General features: G+C 37.9%; 1 pseudogene; it reads left to right on the forward strand.

The window, feature by feature from the left end:
- Nucleotides 1-1,622: 1,622 nt before the first annotated feature.
- LOC122890304 lies at nucleotides 1,623-2,391 on the forward strand (annotated as a pseudogene).
- Nucleotides 2,392-7,917: the final 5,526 nt, after the last annotated feature.

A 7,917-nucleotide genomic window follows, 5' to 3' on the forward strand; every position in this document is an offset into this window, starting at 1 on the left:
CATACCATCCTTTAGGACACACAGGATAAGTTGCTTCCAATTCTATAACTCTGTAAGTCTAGGTTGTTTAGCCAAAATCTTTCTTGGAAAATTGAGCCCCAAAGATATTCTAAATAATTTGTCCAAGGCTTAGCTTAGACCAAGCATAGTGTCAAGATCTAGTAACTCAGAAATGCAAATTCTCGAGCCTTACTAAATCAGAAACTCTGAAGGTACAAGGGAACAATCTATATTTTAAGAAATATTTCATGTGAATTTGAATCCCCTACCTAAAGTTTGAAAGCACTGCTTTGGGTCACCCACAGATTTTCTCAGCACAGAGACTGAGGCAATTAGAAGAATCAGCTGAGATCATTTCCAAATCAATGCTCTTACATCTCATAACATCTGTTACTCTTTTTTATTATCCAGATCCAAACTGTGACTTTTAGGCTCATGCTCAGTTCATTGACAACCATTAAATAAATCAATTGAGGATGAAGATGCATTAGTGGTTTTCTAGATCTCTTGCGTACCATTTCTCAAATTCCAGTCTTTCTCATGCCACAGTTACTACCTTCATAATTCCACTGTCACTGTGTATCACATATTATGTACATATATTGTTTACTTAAAGTGTTTTTTTAAATAAATTCCTTTTTTTTTACTTTAATAAATTAAGGGACACATGTATACTACTACCATCTCCAGAAAGTCAGTATCACTTGCTGTGAGTAAAAGCTAACTACAAAGGCAAATGCAGTATTAGATTCTATCCTTGTTTGTCAAAATTTCTGCTCTTAAGAACTGTATTCCTCTGGGAGCACTCTAATGACTCAATTGGTTCAGGATCCAGCTCTTGGTTTTGACTCACATCATAATCTCATGAGTCATGAGATCATCCCCATGTGGGGCTCTAAGCTTATCCAGGAGTTTGCTTAAAGATTCTATCCCTCAGCTCCTCCCCACACTCACATGCTCACACACTCACTCTCTCTCTCTCTCTCAAATAAATAAACCTTAAAAAAAAAAAAAGAACTGCATTCCTCTATTAATAAGGGTGGTTACCCTATATTAAAACAATATTCAAATTTTGTAGCTAACTTGATTAAAGCATTAAGTGGACATGAAGTTTTCATCATGTGATATGGGATTAGTTAACTGTATGAGTATGAGCCCCCCAAATAATTGCATTCCAGCAGTGGTTCATATGCTGTACTTCAGGAAATTCTGGCTTAAACCATGTGTATAGACAGATAAACCCTGAGAATGCACAGATCTAGAATAGAAAAGTTCTAAAAATAAAACTTTCATATTTAAGTAGTGAACAAAAGCAGAACAAATAATGATAACTAGAACACCATGCCAGGACTGAATTGAGAAGGAAGACCTAAAAGGGCTGGAGAAAACTGGACACAATAATTCTAGTGAACTGGGGAAAAGCAATTTAGGAAAAGAAAGCACCAGCAAAAATTAATGATCTAGCACGAAGATCTTCCGTCTAACCAACCCTAAACCCAATGACATAAATAACTTTATTTTATGAAAGTTGATGCATATAAAAGTAGTACCAATGGAACAGGAATGTTAAGCAATTCCTGAAAGATATAATTCCTTTTACTTTCTCTCTCCTTCTGTGGAAGATGCCCAGAGGGAAGAAGGTGAAGGGGAAGAAGGTGGCCCTGGACCCTGCTGCCATGAAGAAACAAGAGACCAAAGTTGTGGTCCATCCTCAGTTTGATGAAATACCCCAAAACTTTTGCATTGGACAAGACATGAAGCCCAAAATGAACCTCTCTCACTTTGTCAAGTGTCCCCTCTGCATCTGGTTACAGCAACAAAGGACTATTCTTTATAAACATCTGAAGGTTCCTGCTGTGATTAACCAGTTCTCACACACCTTGGACTGCCAAACAGCTACTCTACTCCTTAACCTAGTCTACAAATACAGACCAGAGACAAAGCAAGAGAAGAAGCAGAAGAAAGTTATCAGCAAAAGGGATGTCCCCACTAAAAGGGTGTCTATTCTTAAAGCTGGGGTTAGTTCTACCACCAACTTCGTGGAAAACAAGAAGACTCAGCTGGTAGTGATTGCACATGGTATGGATCCCAGTGAGCTGATTGTCTTCCTGTCTGCCCTGTGCTTTAAGATGGGGTTCCCTACTGCATTATCTAGAGAAAGGTTAGGCTGGGCTGTTTGGTCCACAGGAATATCTGCACCACTGTCTTCCTCACACAGGTGAACAGAGGAGCTCTGGCTAAGAAGGTGGACTATAAGGACCAAAGACAATGACAGATATGATGAGATCTGATGTCATGAGGGAAGGTAGCATCCTTGGTCCAAAGTCAAAGTCTTGCATTGCCAAGCTGAAAAAGGCAAAGGCTAAAGAACTGGACACCAAACGGGACTAAGTGTATAGCTGTTGAGTTTTCCATGCATAAAAGTAATAAAAGTTCTTTTTCAGCCAGAGTTAAAAAAAAAAAAATAGAGGAGGGAGAGGCAAGATGGCAGAGGAGTAGCAGACTGAAATGACATCAGGTCGCAGGAGTTCAGCTAGATAGTTATCAAACCATTCCAAACACCTACAAACTCAACAAGGGATTGAAGAGAAGAAGAGCAGCAGTTTTAGGAACAGAAAATTGACCACTTTCTGAAAGGTAGGCTGTGTGGAGAAGTGAATCCAAGGCAAAGGGACTATAGACTGTGGGGTGAGGCCAACAAGTGGCAGGGCAACGGAGCACAAAATCAGAACTTTTAGAAGTGTGCTCCCCTGACGGACGTCAGTCCAGAGGCTAAACAGGGGTGGAGCCCTCGCAGGGACAGTGTGGTCTCAGGACCCATAGGGTCACTGAAAGATCGGGGGTGTCTGAGTGTGGTAGAGCTCCCAGGTATTGGAGCAGGGAAGCTGACTACAGAGATGAACCTGAGGAGTGAGCTCTCAGCTCATGGTTACCTTAAACAGTGATCCACAGCTCAGTTGGACCACTGCTCTTCATTATTATAGTCGCATTTTATCCTTTATTATATTTACCTTATTTTTTATTATACATATTATACATATAAGAGATTTTTTTCCTAAAATTTTTAGAATATAATTTCTTCTAATAGATCAAAATATACCCTAAATGTAGCACAGGGCTTTGTTCTAGTCTCCATCCTTAGCACATTCCTTCACCACCTTTTTTTTCTTCTTCTTCTTCTTTCTTTTTCCAACCAACTTATCTTATCAATTCTTTTTTAGAATTTTTTTTAATTTTCATCTTTACAGTCATATTCCATCCCTTCATCATTTTTACCCTTATATTTGTATATACATACGTTTTTTCTTTCTTTAAAATTTTGGGAGGTAGTTTCTTCTAAGAGACCAAAATGCACCCAAAACCAAGTGGGTGGCTCTATTCACCAGTCTAATATATATATATATATATATATATATATATATATATATATATTATATTATATATATATAATATATATATTATATATACACACACACACACACACACACACACACATATATATGATTTCTTTTTAGCCCCTTTCTTCTCCCTCCCATTTGGGGTCTCTTCTAATTTGGTTAGCAAACATTTTTCTGGGGTCTTTGCCACACTTTTAGTATTTTATTCTCTAATACATATATTCTTATCTGGATAAAATGACAAAGAAGAAAAACTCACCACGGAAAAAAGAACAAGAGGCAGTACTGACACCTAGGGACCTAATTAATACAGACGTTGGTAATATGTCAGATCTAGAGTTCAGAATGATGATTCTCAAGGTGCTAGCTGGGCTCAAAAAAGCCATGGAGAATATTAGAGAAACCCTGTCTGTCTGGAGAAATAAAATCCCTTTCTAGAGAAATAAAAGAACTAAAATCTAACCAAGCTGAAATCAAAAAGGTGCGATCAAGAATGGAGGCTCTTGATGCTAGGATAAAAGAGGCAGAAGAGAGAATTGGTGATAGAGAAGACCAAATGAGGGGGACTAAAGAAGCTGTTCAAAAGAGAAACAAACAACTACTGGACCACAAGGGGAGAATTCGAGAGATAACTGATGCCATAAGACAAAACAATATTAGAATAATTGAAATTCCAGAAGAAGAAGAAAGAGAGAAGGGGGCAGAAGGTATAATTGAGCAAATTATAATAGAGAATTTCCCTAATATGCCAAAGGGAGCAAGCATCAAAATCCAGGAGGTACAGAGAACTCCCCTCAAAATCAATAAAAATAGGTCCACATCCCATCATCTAATAGTAAACCTTGAGTCTTAGTGACAAAGAGAAAATCCTGAAAGCAGTCTGGGACAAGAAGTCTGTAACATACAATGGTCAAAGTATTAGATTGGCAGCAGACTTAGCCACAGAAATCTGGCAGGCTAGAAAGAACTGGCATTATATATTCAGAGCACTAAATGAGAAAAACATGCAGGCAAGAATACTATATCCAGCTATGCTGTCATTAAAAATAGAAAGAGAGATAAAAAGCTTCCAAGACAAATAAAAATTAAAAGATTTGCAAACACCAACCCAGCCCTACAGGAAATATTAAAAGGGGTCCTCTAAGCAAAGAGAGACCCTAAAAGTAGTAGGCCAGAAAGGAACAGAGACAATAGATAGTAACAGTCACCTTACAGGCAATACAATGGCACTAAATTCATATCTTTCAATAGTTGCCCTAAAGTAAATGGGCTAAATGGCCCAATCAAAAGACACAGGGTATCAGAATGGATAAAGAAATAAAACCCATCAATATGCTGTCTATAAGAAACTCATTTTAGAACCAAAGACACCTCCAGATTTAAAGTGAGGGGATGGGGCGCCTGGGTGGCTCAGTGGGTTAAGCTGCTGCCTTTAGCTCAGGTCATGATCTCAGGGTCCTGGGATCGAGTCCCGCATCGGGCTCTCTGCTCAGCAGGGAGCCTGCTTCCCTCTCTCTCTCTCTCTCTGCCTGCCTCACCATCTACTTGTGATTTCTCTCTGTCAAATAAATAAATAAAATCTTTTTAAAAAAATAAATAAATAAATAAAGTGAGGGGATGGAAAACAATTTACCATGCTAATGAACATCAAAAGAAAGCTGGGGTGCCAATCCCTGTATCAGATAAATTAGATTGTAAGCCAAAGACTATAATAAGAGATGAGGAAGGACACTATATCATACTTAAAGGGTCTGTCCAACAAGAAGATCAAACAATTTTAAATATCTATGCCCCAACATGGGAGCAGCCAATTATATAAACCAATTAATAACAAAGTCAAAGAAACACATCAACAACAAAATAATAATATTAGCAGACTTTAACACCCCCCTCACTAAAATGGACAGAGCATCCAAACAAAAGATCGGCAAGGAAATGAAGGCCTTAAATGATGCAGTGGACCAGATGGACGTCACAGATATATTCAGAACATTCCATCCCAAAGCAACAGAATACACATTCTTCTCTAGTGCACATGGAACATTCTCCAGAATAGATCACATCCTGGGTCACAGATCAGGTCTCAAATGGTACCAAAAGATTGGCATCATTCTCTGCATATTTTTAGACCACAATGTTCTTAAGCTAGAACTGAATCACAAGAGGAAAGTTGGAAAGAACCCAAATACAGGGAGGCTGAAGAGCATCCTAACAAAGAATGAATGGGTCAACCAGGAATCCATCAGAATCCTAGAGGAGAACATAGGCAGTAATCTCTTTGATATCAGCCACAGCAACCAGGAAATTAAAGAAGAATTGAAAAAATTCATAGAAACAAATGAAGATGAAAACACAACTGTTCAAAATCTGTGGGACACAGCAAAGGCGGTCCTGAAAAGAAAATATATAGCAATAAAAGCCAAGTAACAAAAAAAGGTCTAACCCTACACCTAAAGGAGCTGGAGAAAGAACAGCAAAGGAAGCCTAAACCCAGCAAGAGAAGAGAAATATTAAAAATCAGAGCAGAAATCAATGAAATAGAAACCAAAAGAACAGTAGAACAAATCAACAAAACTAGGAGCTGGTTCTTTGAAAGAATCAATAAGATTGATAAACCCCTGGCCAGACTTATTAAAAAGAAAAGAGAAAGGACCCAAATAAATAAAATCACGAATGAAGGGAGAGAGATCACAACCAACACCAAAGAAATATGAACAATTATAAGAACACATTATGAGCAACTATACACCAGCAAATTTGACAATCTGGAAGAAATGGATGCATTCCTAGAGACGTATAAACTACCACAACTGAACCAGGAAGAAATAGAAAACCTGAACATAACCCATAACCAATAAAGAGATTATAGTCATCAAAAATCTCCCAACAAGACAAACCAAAAGAGCCTCTTAATCTCACAAAACAAACTGAGGGTTGCTGGCGGGAGGGCAGTAGGGAGAGGGTGATGGGGTTATGGACATTGGGGAGGGTATGTGCTATGGTGAGTGCTGTGAAGTGTGCAAACCTGGCAATTCACAGACCTGTACCCCTTGGGCTAATCATACATTATATGTTTATTAAAAAAATTTTTAAGTATAAAAATAAATAAATAATCTCCCAACAAACAGGAGCCCAAGGCCAGATGGCTTTCCGGGGGAATTCTACCAAGCATTTAAAGAAGAATTAATTCCTGTTCTCCTGAAAATGTTCCAAAAAATAGAAATGGAAGGAAAGCTTCCAAACTCATTTTATGAGGCCAGCAAGACCTTGATCCCAAAACCAGACAAAGGCCCCATCAAAAAAGAGAATTACAGACCAATATCCTTGAGGAATACAGAGGCAAAAATTCTCACCAAAATACTAGCCAATATGATCCAACAGTACATTAAAAGGATTATTCACCACAACCAAGTGGGATTTATTCCAGGGCTGTGAGGTTGGTTCAACATCGGCAATTCAATCGACATGGTACAATACATTAATGAAAGAAAGAACAAGAGCCATATGATACTCTCAATAGATGCTGAAAAAGCATTTGACAAACTACAGCATCCTTTCTTGATCACAACTCTTCAAAGTGTAGGGATAGAGGGTACATATCTCAATGTCATCAAAGCCATCTATGAAAAACCCACCACGAATATCATTCTCAATGGAGAAAAACTGAGAGCTTTTCCCCTAAGGTCAGGAACACAGCAGGGATATCCATTATCACCACTGCTATTCAACATAGTACTATAAGTCCTAGTCTCTACAATCAGACAACAGAAAAAAATCAAAGACATCCAAATGGGAAAAGAAGAAGTTGAACTATATCTCTTTGCAGATGATATGATACTTTATGTGGAAAACCCAAAAGACTCTACTCCAAACATGCTAGAACCTGTACAGGAATCCAGTAAAGTGTCAGGATATAAAATCAATGCACAAAAATCAATTGCATTTCTATACACCAACAAGAAGACAGAAGAAAGAGAAATTAAGGAGTCTATCCCATTTACAATTGCATGCAAAACCATAAGACACCTAGGAATAAACCTAATCAAAGAGACAAAGAATCTGTATTCAGAAAACTATAAAGTACTCATGAAAGAAATTGAGGAAGACAAAAAACTGGAAAAGCATTCCATGCTCATGGATTGGAAGAACAAATATTGTGAAAATGTCTATGCTACCTAAAGCAATCTACACATTTAATGCAATCCCTTTCAAAATCCCCCATCCATTTTTTTTAAAGAAATGGAACAAGTAATCCTAAAATTTATATGGAACCAGAAAAGACCTCGAATAGCCAGAGAAATGTTGAAAAAGAAAGCCAAAGTTGGTGACATCACAATGCCAGACTTCAAGATCTATTACAAAGCTGTCATCATAAAGACAGTATGGTTCTGGACCACAATAGACACATAGATCAATGGAACAGAATAGAGATCCCAGAAATAGACCCTTACCTTTATGGTCAACTAATCTTCTATGAAGCAAGAAAGAATGTCCCCTGGAAAAAAGATAGTCTCTTCAA

This window comes from Neovison vison, chromosome 11 (genome assembly GCF_020171115.1).
Source record: "Neovison vison isolate M4711 chromosome 11, ASM_NN_V1, whole genome shotgun sequence".
NCBI classification, from domain to species: Eukaryota; Metazoa; Chordata; class Mammalia; order Carnivora; family Mustelidae; genus Neogale; species Neogale vison.